General features: G+C 43.5%; 1 protein-coding gene across 4 annotated transcripts in view; it reads left to right on the top strand.

The window, feature by feature from the left end:
* The window catches only part of Sh3rf2 (SH3 domain containing ring finger 2), a 105,630-nt gene that overhangs the window by 38,262 nt on the left and 54,757 nt on the right, over positions 1 to 12,611 (top strand). The gene's annotated exons all lie outside the window — the stretch shown is intronic.

Genomic DNA, 12,611 nt, shown 5'->3' on the forward strand with positions numbered 1-12,611 from the left:
CACTGGTCTCTGTAGGGACCTCAATAGAATTATGACAAATTGCACAATAAACACCTTGAGAGGTGTGTGACTCTGGGCCAGCAACCACATCCCTGGGAACTGGTAAGATGTTTAGATTTGGGGTCCCACCTCAGACCTACTGTATAAGTAAGTGGGTGAGGAGAACAACCTGTTTGAATAACCCCCAAGATGATTCTGGTATACTCCAAAATGTGAGCATCACTTCTCTAGTGCCATGGTGTTCAGCTTAGCAACTTTGTCCCAAGATTTAACTCAAGGAAGAGCTGACTTAAATGAAGCATGTTCATACACAGCCACACAATTCATGTGTGCTTAGTCATGTGCAGTCATGGGGCCTAAGACATGTAACCCAACTGATCTCTGTGTCTGAAAGTTTAACAAGTGGTTCAGGGGGATGCCATGTATGTTCATTTCCAAGGCGTCAATCAATAACTCTCCTGCCTTCAAGCAATCAACATGCTGTCTGTCAACTGGAAACTTTCAAGAAAATTCAACAATTGGTTCACATAAGCACAGGGAAGATGATTCCAACTCACCACTCTCTCAAGACTTAACTTCTTCATCTATACTGTGGATGGACAGCAACAATATCAACTCACAGGGGTTATCAGAGGATTGAAATGAGAACATAGGGAGGTTGCAAAGAAAATAATGGTAGCAGAAATGTAGAGAGTGCTTCCCTCTTCCAGGTACTTAACATGTACTGTCCTATTGAGAGCTCACAGCCATGAGAAGCGTACTGATAATTCCTTTTACTTCATGTGTGAAAAACCTGGACCCAAATAATTAGTACAAAGTCACATAGGTAACAAGTGGGAGAATGAATGTGACTCCAAAGACATTTTAGGGCAGTTCACCAGTCTAGGCTTTCAGTCTTCTGTTAAACAACCTGCTCTACACAATTGTTCCAGGAATTCTAACATGATTCTACAGGGAAAATTCACAAAACTAAGGCTACCAGGTCCATGGCAATAGGTAGTTTAGATCTTACCTAATGTACACAAATTACCACTGCGACATTTTAAGCTCCCAGCATTCCAGAAGAGAGGTGTCTATGCATACCTTTAACAGCACTGACAATTCCTCTGATTTTTGAAAGCTTTTTGTTATGAGAATTTGTAAATATAAAGGGGAAACAATAATAAGGAATGTTGAGTATTCAGCACATACTCACATAGCTGTCAATCTGAGGTCTTTCATAGACCATCTACACTCCATGCACTGTCCTCCAATTAGAATGGAACTGAGGCAAAACCCATACACTATACTCTTCCATCTTCTAAGTGAGCATTTGAGCAGCTGCCTTTGAAAGATCAAGATCTATTCTTTAACACAACTCCCATATCATAATCACATATAAAAATTCAGTCTTGGCAGCAAACACTCTCAAACACTGAGCCATCTCACTGGTCTTTCGTAATTTTTTGATAGATATTACTTGAATCAGGATCCACCAAGTTCCATCTGTTGCAGTTGGTCAATACTGTTAAGTTCTTAAATCTGTAGGTTTACCCCCATAGCAAAGCTAATCTTGTTTTTTCACAAGCAAAGATTAGATTTCCCTGAGACTCTCCAACCTCCTGAAATTTTCCTATTGCATCCCTGGGCCATCATTGGATATGTTCACCTACTGCATCCCTGGGGCATCACTGGATATGTTCTTCAGTCCCTGAATTTCTTGTAATGGACAGATACAAGCATATGCACCCCGCACAGTAGCACATTTGGCCTGTCTTCATTTACATGATTTGAAGTAAATGAAATTTGAAATTCAGTTCTTACATTGCACTCGCTACAAGGCGAGTACTACTGACTGTACACCAGGTTCCCCTCACAGTAGGAAGTTTATTGAACAGCGGTGCTTCTTGAAGTTTCAACAGATCCTCTCATGCCTGTCACCTCCTTTTTTCCCCATGTACACTAAATGGCAAAGATGAACACTCTGCATCTAGTTTTACACGCATGCTCAGATCATATAAGAGACGCAAGCAGTATGCGCCAAATTCTACTCCTGTCTGTTTTGAGTGGCAGCATCTGTGTTTACAGAAGGTGATTAGATGCTATTAGGAGAGCCAGCAGTTCCCCGGCATGCAAGCAGCCTGGCCCTTTCCTGCCTCCTCAGATGGAAATTGAGAGAATTTGTGCTATCCGTAAAGCTCAGCTATTAAAAGGCTTGCTGCTTCCAGAATACCCTTTCCTTGCAGGTGTCTCTGGAGGTTTCTTCCTTGCTGTATTTTTGTCTTGGCATGGGTGCAGAAAGCATATTACCTAGCACACTAAGCAGGCTTCAGCTTGCTCCTGTGACACTTTGCAAAGTCTGGGGGTTGAGGATGGGGCATGTCAGAGTACATGATTCACCCCATGGAGAATTCTAGCAGGAACCTACCCAGCTCCTTAAAAAAATCTCAACAAATGGGACCTGAGAGATGGCTCAGCAGTTACGAGCACTTGCTGCTCTTCCAGAGGACCTAAGATCAGCTCCTGTAGTGGGTAGTTGTTCCAGCTTTGACCTGGAAGTACTGCCCCAGTGAGGCTTCCGGTAACTCCCACGCCTACCTATGACCTGCCCCTGGGGTGGGGCCAAGATGGGAGCCCTTAAGACCTGAGATTCGGATGTGCCAGGTCTCTTGGTTTCCTGTGATCCTGGATGCTGGATGGTAAGACCAAGCAGAGTTCTCCAGAGAACACTGCTGGACTGTACTCCACCTCTCCTGGATCCTGTAACCAACCTCTTTACTGGCTGTAAGTTACCCCCAAAATAAACCTCCTTTTTAACTATGTGGAGTTGCCTTGAAAAATCCCCCAATAAGTTCCCAGCCCCCTCATGGGGCAGCTCACAACCTCCTGTAACTCCAGCTCTGAGGGACCAGACTCCTCCTTCTGGCAACTACACTCACACAGATACACACACATATAAATGCAAAGAAATGTTTTTTAAAATGAAAGAAACCTCAACCAGTTTACAGGGACTGGATATTTGGGATTTGTAGTAGGAAAGAATGTGGAAATTTTGAGGTTAAGATGTCATCATTAATGAATTCATTTGTTTTAAAAACATGTATTGGGTCAGACACTGTGTTAGGCATTAGGAACACTAGAGAGATAAACAAAACTTTCAGACCCTACTAAATCTAGTCTAGTGAAAGAGGCAGGTAAATACACAAGACACTTTAATGCCAATTGACAACTTTAATGCCAATTGACAGATGCCATGGTGGAAAATGTCATTAAGGCAAGTGAGAAGATCCTTAACTCAACATGGCTATTCAAAGGTGTGATGTTTAAGCTGAGACCTAAACAACAAGTAGCAGTTGGGAAGTAGAGGAAGAGGAGGGGGAGAACATTCTGGAAAGTACTTAAGACATAAGAAATCCTGAGTCATGAGGAGTACAAAAAGAAGCTCCAAGAGACTGCAGTGGGCAGTGTGAGAGGAAGATGCCCAGAGATGGTGGACATAACCAGAAGAAACTCCGCAGTGTGAGCTGAGCCAAGTCACGTGTCCTCAGGCCTCAGTTTCTCCCACAACCACATGGGCATAACAACATCGTACAGTGCTGCATCTAGAACCAAGTGGCGGGGGTACAAAAGTGTGATGCAAACTGTCCTTTAAAGTCCTACTGTGGAATGGCAATGGTGCTGGGCTGAGGCGGTGTTTCACGTCTGAGTGTAAATTCAAGGATCCCTGCACAGGTGCCTTGGAACAGCTTCTGTTGACTCCCAAGAGTAATAGTGCCCATCTCCTCCCAACACCACGTTCAGTGACGTCACATAGGCAAACAAGGCAGCAATGCTCACACTGGGAAACTGGACAAGTGCTCAAACTGAGCCTTTTGGTAAAGGTTAATTTACGTATTGTTTTGAGTGAGTGTGAAAGGAGTGAGAACCGGAGAGACCCTGGACACACTTGCCAAGAAATGCTTTCCCACAACAAAGAGCGAGGCGGTTCTGGTGTGACTTTTGAATGCTACAGTTCTCTGTCACAGGAGACAGGCCCACCCAAAGTCAGCCCACAGGGATGAGACTGGGAGGGCCACTTCCTCATGCCAACCTATTCCCTGTCATGGCAGAGGAGTGTCAGTGACACCCAACCCATGGAGAGGAGCTTGAAGCCTCTCAGGTCAACAGCTGCTGAGAACTGCTTTCTTTGGCGCATGTGGCTAGCAAGAAATTGGATTTCAGTGTTCTGAATCGGCGGAAAAAGATAGGTCCTTGCTGTCACCTGCTCCCTTCACTGAAACCGCCATCTGTCAGCTTTTGTCACTCAGCATGGTTGCCTGCACAGGAGATCAGGGACTTAATGCAGAGAGGCATGCTGGGAAAGAAAATGTCCACCACAAGCAAGAATCTCCAAGGCAGATGCCTCTAGAAAACCTTGAACAGGTATATAATTCAAAAGTACGTTTAAAATGATGGCACCTTTTCAATGGGCAGGTTTTTTTCTTTTAATGCAATATTTGTCTGTGGTTAGCATGTCTGATTAGTCCCCACTTTCAAGGAAATAACTAGCTGTATATGATGTGGCTTCATAGGGAAAAATGCTATAAACAAAATGCCGGAATCTGAATGGTGCTCAAGAGGGATGGCTTGATTAAATGTTCACTTGATCATTCACTTATTCAACAAATTAATGAGTGTTTACTAGGTGCTGGTAGAATGTCAGTTCCATAAAGGCAAAAGTTGGGTCTGTCTTATTATTGTGAGTACTCAAAAAAATGTCCACTGACTGCATGAGTGTACACATCACTGCCAGGTACAGAGAATATGAGGTGAATAAGTCAGTGTTTGCTGAACAGAACTAGGTCTGATATGCGGACAAATGAGCCAGCAATTCCAACTCAGGGAGGCAAGATGAGTGCTGTACTAGAAGATGTATAGGATGGCTCACACAAACAAGAGGTACAATCTAGCAGGAAGAAAAAGAAGATGCAGAAGAGTATGTCTTAATAGGGCCTGTGGTGGTTCATCTGCAATGTCCGCATACCTGGATTTAGAGTCCCCTAGGAGACCACACCTCATACCCACAGGCATCTGCATGTGCACACACATGCAAGTCTCAAAGACACCTAACTTTGTAACAACAGATGTCTCCAGTTGCATTGAAACATTGAAGATCTCTCTTCAAAAGTCACTTTCCCCAATGGTCTGTTCCAAGGTTGTGGGGACTATGACTGTTTCTTTCCCTGCCACCACAGCCTGTCCCAGTGGTGGCACCCTCACTGGAAATTCCAAGAAGGACCAAAAACATACATAAAAACAGAATAACATACTGAACTGCCTTCTACCCATGACTCCAGTCCAACATGAATCATTTGGAAAATTAGATTTCATCTCACTCATTACCTTTGTGGGGAGAGGATTTTAAAGATACATCTAGAGTCTTTCACCTTTAAAAAGTTCTGTTATCCTTAGAGTTGGAGGGAATCTTTTTTTTAATCACTTTTTTTTTTTTAATAAGGAGAAACTGGATGCAGAGAATTTACTGCTTCATCCAAGTACATGGTGCGCGAGCTCTGGTTTCCACATAGGGCCCACCTCTAGAACTTCAGCCTAGATGGCCCCATTCTCAGAAATGCCCTGCTGTTTCCTGGGCTCTGCTGTCATTCACTGTTCCTCTTTCTTCTCCAGATGCCTCCACACGGAGGTGATGGGGAGTAGTAAGTTAGGGGGTAAAGCCAAAGGAGAGCAGCCAGGACGTTGTTTTTTCCCAAGCTAGGGGAAAGGTGGTAGAGCAGGATGGCCACTTAGCTTCTTTTTCCTCACTCTGCATGGTAAGTTTGGCTCGCTTCTCCAGCCACATGGAAAAAGAGATATCTGAGCATGCCACACTTGTTGGGAAAGCTTACTGTGGAAACAGAAATAATGGGAGAGAGCAGACCTGCTTCCCAACCTGAGGGAGATGATGCTTTCCCAGTCTTTCAGGCTGCAGGGCACCTCCTACCTGTAGCTGAAGTTTTCTCCAGTCCCACCCAGGCCCACAGCTGCTCAGACCCAAGTAAACACAGAGACTTATATTACTTATAAACTGTTTGGCCGTGGCAGGCTCCTTGCTATCCGGTTCTTATATCATATATTAACCCATTTCTATAATTCTATACCTTGCCACGTGGCTTGTGGCTTACTGGTATCTTTACATCTTCTCATGGCAGCAGTAGCGGCTGGAAGCATCTTCTGACTCAGTCTTCCACTTCCCAGAATTCTCCTCTCTGCTTGTCCCACCTATACTATATTTCCTGCCTGGCTACTGGCCAATCAGCATTTTATTTATCAATCAATCCGAGCAACACACTCACAGCATACAGAAAGACATCCCCAATACTTACCTACCCAGGGGTGCCTTCTGCCCTCCTGAAGGAAGAGATGGTGGCGGACACACATGATTTCTAAGTTCAATGCTGTCTCTTTGACCATCACCAGGATTTGGCACGTAGCCCACTTCCAAACCAATCCCAAGTTATTGGCTGAGAACCAGCTTGTCTTTGGAGCCTGGAACACGGCAATGTACATCTCTGGCATTATCCTCAATGGTAGATTAATGAAACCACTTCAAATCAAACTTGGGGAAATGTTTCAGGAGAAAACAGGAAGATACATGAATGGTAGCCCTTAAAAGGCAGGGACAGATTGAACGGCCTGCTCTCTGCCCACATGACACAAACCCCTGCTTCCCTTCACCTTCTGGCTACAGGCATTCAGGAAGTTTAGGGGGGTGCAGGGGGCAGAGGGGAAGAGGGCTGAGTATTTGGCTGGTGTCTTCTTGGAATTGAGAGGAAGGATACCATGTCTCTACGTGGCAGGAAATGAGTACATAAAGGAGACCTGTGATGTCCCTGTACTGAGGTGGAGGCTAGAACAAAGGGCCTCAGACAGAAAGACAGACAGACAGATGTGAATAGAGAGAGTGGAGGTTTAGATACATCTGTAAGGACAATGCTAATCTTCCTTGCTGCCTCCTTCCTATCTCAAGGACTCTTGGTCCCCTAATCTTTTCTGTTGTTGAATGTATTCTAACTTGCAATTTTATATTTATTCATATACATTTGTTTTTGTTTGACCAAGTGGACTATAAGGTCAATCAAAGGTTTTGTACAATGCCTGGAATGATGGATTCTCCAATTATACTTGTTGAAAGAAAAACAAACTTATGACAAATAGAGCTGAGAAAGACAAGCCAAGAGGTGTTAACATCAGGTTGTTTCCTCCTGTTTCTTCCTTTGGGCAAGAATTTCTAAGCATCCTGATTTGTGTGGTATTTATTATTGCCACACATTCCACTAAAGAATCTGCATGGTTTGTCTCGTTAGTCCTCTCGACATAGCCATGAGGAAGTGTGTCCAAAGGCCCCAGGACACCTTCAGATCAACAAGTCACTGGGAATTGGTGAAGCTGGTCTATTCCAGCTAAAGGATACAGAATAAAGTAAGCAGTGGAAAGGGGCACATGAGGCAGAGTCCAAGAAGGGTGCCGTATAGTGCTTCCACAGGCCCGCCCCCCACAAAGGCAGAGAGGCATGCCTGTTTCCCCTTCAGTTAGTGACTCAAGACAATCTGCCCTGTAGGGATGCTCACCTGAGACCTGGTGTCCAGGAATCTCACTAGAGGCCATGTAAGGGCAACTGGCCACCTGTGAGGTTTACTGTAGTCTCCAGCTCCTCCAGAGATCAAGTTTCTTCTGCTTGTCCTCATTCTAGCATTAATGACGTTGCTACCTTGAACTGTACAGCAGGCATGTCAAACCTATGGCATGCAAACCAGCACAAAATCCTAAGTTCATTTAAAACACTGTGAGGTGTGTGTGTGTGTGTGTGTGTGTGTGTGTGTGTGTGTGTGTGATTTTCTGTTTTGTAACTCAGCGACATGGTCCTTGAGTATGAACTTTGTAGATGACATTGTCATATTATTATGTAAAAGGTTGGGCACACCTGATTCTAATGTGGCCTGAGGCCTCTAAATCTCTCTGAGCAAGTACCATAGTCTAATATCTTAGACATTACCTCCCAGAACAAAAAGTCAGACCTTTTTTTTTTTTTCAAAACAAGGTTTATCTGTATAGCTGTCCTGGAACTCACTCTTAAGACCAGGTTGGCCTCGAACTCAGAGATCTGCCTGCCTCGGCCTCCTCGATGCTGGGATTAAAGGCATGCACCACCACCACCTGCCTTAGACCTTTTATTAGATTGTGCAAGGTTTGGATAACCCAGCTTGCTGCAGTGTGGTGAGCATAGGGAAGTAGAAGCATTGACCCTAATTTTTTAATGCTGTGCTCTAGGGATCAAGGAAGCCTTGATTTGGCCAAAGTCACAAAAGCTGAAATACAAACCAGTATCTTATTTGACTGAAACATATATGTTCTTCTACCATATAATCCGGCTGTATCATACTTAAATACCCAAAGAACTCTTTGCCCAACCACAGAAATACTTGCAAATCCATACTTCTTGATTTTTTTAATCCACAAAATAATCCAAAAAATGGAACCAGCCCAGATGTCCATCAACAGATGAATGAATAAAGGAAATATAGCACATATGCAATGCATTCTTATTTAATCCTAAGTAAAATCAAAATCAAGGCATTTGCAGAAAAATGGATTGAACTATAAATCATAGTACTAAGTGAAGGTAGTCAGACAAAGAAAGATAAACACCACATGTATTCTTTCACATGAAGAGCCTGTATTTTAATTTTTTATATTTGTATATATGGGAGATACGTCATAAAACTAAAAACGGGGCCTTGAGAAGAGAAAGTGCGGTCTTAATGATTAGGAGGAAAACAGATGCATGTGACATGAATGTAGACTGCAACCTACCAGAAGGAGGGAGCAGTAGGTGAGCTCTCTCTGTTTTGTTTGCTCTCTCTCACCACGTGATGCCTGCTGCATGTCCTTATCCAGACATGAGGTCTTAACCAGATGCCAAACAGAGACCAACACTGCGCTCTTGAAGTTCAAGAACCACAAACCAAATAATTTGTTTTCTTTATAATTTTTTTTATAATTGCTTTATAAATTACTGCATTACTTCCAGTGATGGCAATGGAAAACAGACTAGCCACTGTTTCACTTAATCTCTGGTTCAGGTGCTGCCTGTGGCCTCTTTCAGGGAGGTGTATCTACCAGTTAAGAAATAACACCACAGTTTGCATGTAATATCTGATCTGGACATCAGAGAGCTACAAGAATAAGGTTCATGATCCAAAAGTAAGAATTAGTCTTCCTCCATTTAAACATCAATTCTCAAGAAAGATACTAGCTGACCCCAAATGGTGCCTATGCCTGCCCCCTACTATCTATTCTGGGGAGCAGCAGAATCTGTTCTCTGACTGGCTGGCAAGGGCCCCATGATCCAATGTGAGGTGTGACTAGACCAAATGTCATTATGTGTCTGCCAGAAGATGAAGACAAGCAGAAAGTTCCTCAGCAAGGGATTGTTCACACACAGAGAGACAGCCCAATTGTGTTACTGCTAACTCTGCATACCACTGTTTATTTCTGAGCTCTGTCCATTGTCCAGCCACCCAAATCATGGCCCCGGAGCTTCAAGCCAATTGAAAAAGAGAAACAAACTGACAGGGCTCAGGAACAATCCTTCAGCTTTTGTTGTTTGTTTGTTTGTTTTTGAATCTCAAAGAAAGGAACGCTTTTTAGGCACATATGAGCTTCCATTACAAGATGGATTATCTACTCTTCCATCAAACACCACGACAAAGTTGGATAATGATCTTTGAGTCTTCCACTCTATTCCCCACCCCACCCCACACCCCTGCACCTGCAGAGACAAAAAAAAATTATGAGCAATAAAAGCTGGTGCCAAGCTCACAACGGGTAATAGCTGATGCAGAACTTAGAGTCATTTTCCCTGGAGGGAACAGTTGAGGGCCGGATAGAATCAACCATCTGAGACTCTTCAGGTGCTTAGCTTTTATGTGAGGGCTCTGGAGTTCAATAATTCATGCTAATGCAGCCAACATCAAGGCAAATGCATTCACACTTCATTCAGATTTTGATTACTAAACAGTCCCGGTGACTTTTATAATGGGAAAACACTCTGGTGACTCTAGCTGGAATAGGAGGAGTGTGGCCGAAACACCAGGGCTTTGGGGTCAGAGGAGCCCATCTTTCTTGGACCTGGTGTACACTGGCTGGGTGTGGAACTTGTCTGGTGACATTTACCATCTCAGGAATTCCTAATCAATAAGATAGGATGACACCATTTACTTCACAGGGTTGTGAGGCCACAGGACTGAGATTAATAGATGAAAACTTCAGTCCCATGATGTAAGAAAAACTTCAGTGGCCTGAAAGAACCCTGAAGAGTGTCCATTTCCTCCTCCCTCCAGAGTCGGTTTCTGTCTCTCCCCCCTCTCTCCCTCGCCGTCCCCTCCTGCCTCCCTCTACCCTGGCTGCACATGGAAGACAGTGTTTTCTGTCACTATAACGGGAGTCCCAAGAATAAACAGGGGACATATTATCCAGAAGGAAGGACGAAGATGGAAAGCCTCGTGCTGAATATAGACTCTGTAATTCATGTCCACATAGGAGGAATGGAGAAAAGAAGTGAGGAAGAGGGAGACAATTAGCACCAACGCGGACTTCCAAAGTTGAGGCAGCTTCAAAGGAATTTAGGCACTTTAATATAACTTTGCTTTAATACACTCCCTCGGTCCTCATTAAAATGCGTATGCCACTTGCGCCAGAAATATCTTCCCGGAAGGAAAAGAAGAAAGTGGGTTAGTAATTTACAAGCTTATATCAAATCTCCATTGCCCCCATTTGATTTGGAAAAGATGTAGCTCAGATGAGTAGCATCAAACCTGGATGGTAGGAAAGCTTCATAAAAATTAAAATGCAGCCGGGCGGTGGTAGCGCACGCCTTTAATCCCAGCACTCGGGAGGCAGAGGCAGGCGGATCTCTGTGAGTTGGAGGCCAGCCTGGGCTACCAAGTGAGTTCCAGGAAAGGCGCAAAGCTACACAGAGAAACCCTGTCTCAAAAAACCAAAAAAAAAAAAAAATTAAAATACAAAAAAAAAGAAATCCTACTCCAAGAAAGACTAAGCAAATAAATCAGGGCTTGGGTCTGGGATATGTGTTTTCAACATCTTCCAGAATTCTGGTACCTGTAAACCACAAGTTTTAGTTTGAGAAACATGAGCTTAATGATTAAGACTGTGGGCTTAAAGAGACTCTTACATTCAAAACCTGAATCCACTGCACCTCACTTTGTGAATTTGGGCAAATTTTAACTTCCGATTTCAAGTTTTCTAAGTTTTGAAATTTGAATTTATTTATATTTTTTTTCAATGGTTGCTGTGAGAATTAAATAAAATACATTATGGAGTAATGGTATCTGGTATGTACAAAAAATACTACTATTATATATATTACCATTATTGTTTAAAGGACCTGGATTTTTTTTTTGTTTCTTTATTATTTCGTTCTTTTCCTTTCATAAATCCAGAAGAATAATGCTTTAAGATAAAAGTTTATGTAGTTTTCAAATCAAAGTCTAAAAGTGAAGTAGTCCAGGGCAATATAGCAGAGCCTCTTTCCCCTTTTAGAAGTGGCCTTCATCCTCATGATTCAAGACGGCTGTCAGAGCTCCTGCTGCATCCCACACAGCAGGATGGAGCCAGGGAAAAGAAGACAGTCTCCAGCTGCCAGGAAGACTGAAAAGTGTAACCAACCAGTATTACACGTAGTCGTTTGCCCAGAAAACTGTGGCTTGTGTTTTGATGGAAAATTGGAGGGAAGGAATTTGGAAGGACAGGTATTGATCGCTAGTGTCTCCAAATCAGGATGCCTCACAGATTCAGTTTTTTTCCTGGGTATCCTCTGCTCCCATCCTCCTGCGTGCTGGTTTCTCAAACGGCATCTTCCTCAAGGCAGGTCGTAATTACTCGTCCTACTCAATTTGGCTAATTTTCTTTCCAGATGCCTTCCATAGCTACACACACACACCTCACCAGTAAGCTTTACTCCATTCTTTCCCCCCCAATTTCGACTAATTTTAATAGGCAGCACAATCGCTTCGTTATAAGAGTTCAAAACCAGAACTAAACACTTAGGAGAAAATTCAACACCCAAAAACATTGGCCCTGGGAAATAATCACAGTGTCCTGAGGAGCAGATATCTAACATTTCCCCAAGCAGATAAGTTGATACGTGATGAAAACCTAGTCTACACAACTGTCTTTGACTTTTATTACACGGAACAGCGTGTGGAGAGTGACGCTTCACGCTAAAGGTTATAGATCAACATTATCTGCTTTAATGACGACAGAACTCTCACCACGTGAATGTGTTGTTATCCCTTATTCAACCACTTCCACGGCTTGCTCACTTGCCCTCCAGTTTCCTTCCCCACAGTGAGCTGTGCCCTTGTACTTCTCTCAGCCCCAGGCTCTCCTTAAAATATCCACAGCTCAGTTATCCCACCTCCAAAGGGATTTGAGCTCTCCTCTCTACAATCTACTTGGAATTCCGTTTTCAGATGAGCGTCCTAGAGCCAGAAAATTCAGGAAGACCTGAATTAAAGCCATCCTACTCCCCCTAGGAACAGCAAAATATCCCAATGCAAGGGAGCCATTTCATC

This window comes from Peromyscus eremicus, chromosome 19 (genome assembly GCF_949786415.1).
Source record: "Peromyscus eremicus chromosome 19, PerEre_H2_v1, whole genome shotgun sequence".
Lineage (NCBI taxonomy): Eukaryota > Metazoa > Chordata > Mammalia > Rodentia > Cricetidae > Peromyscus > Peromyscus eremicus.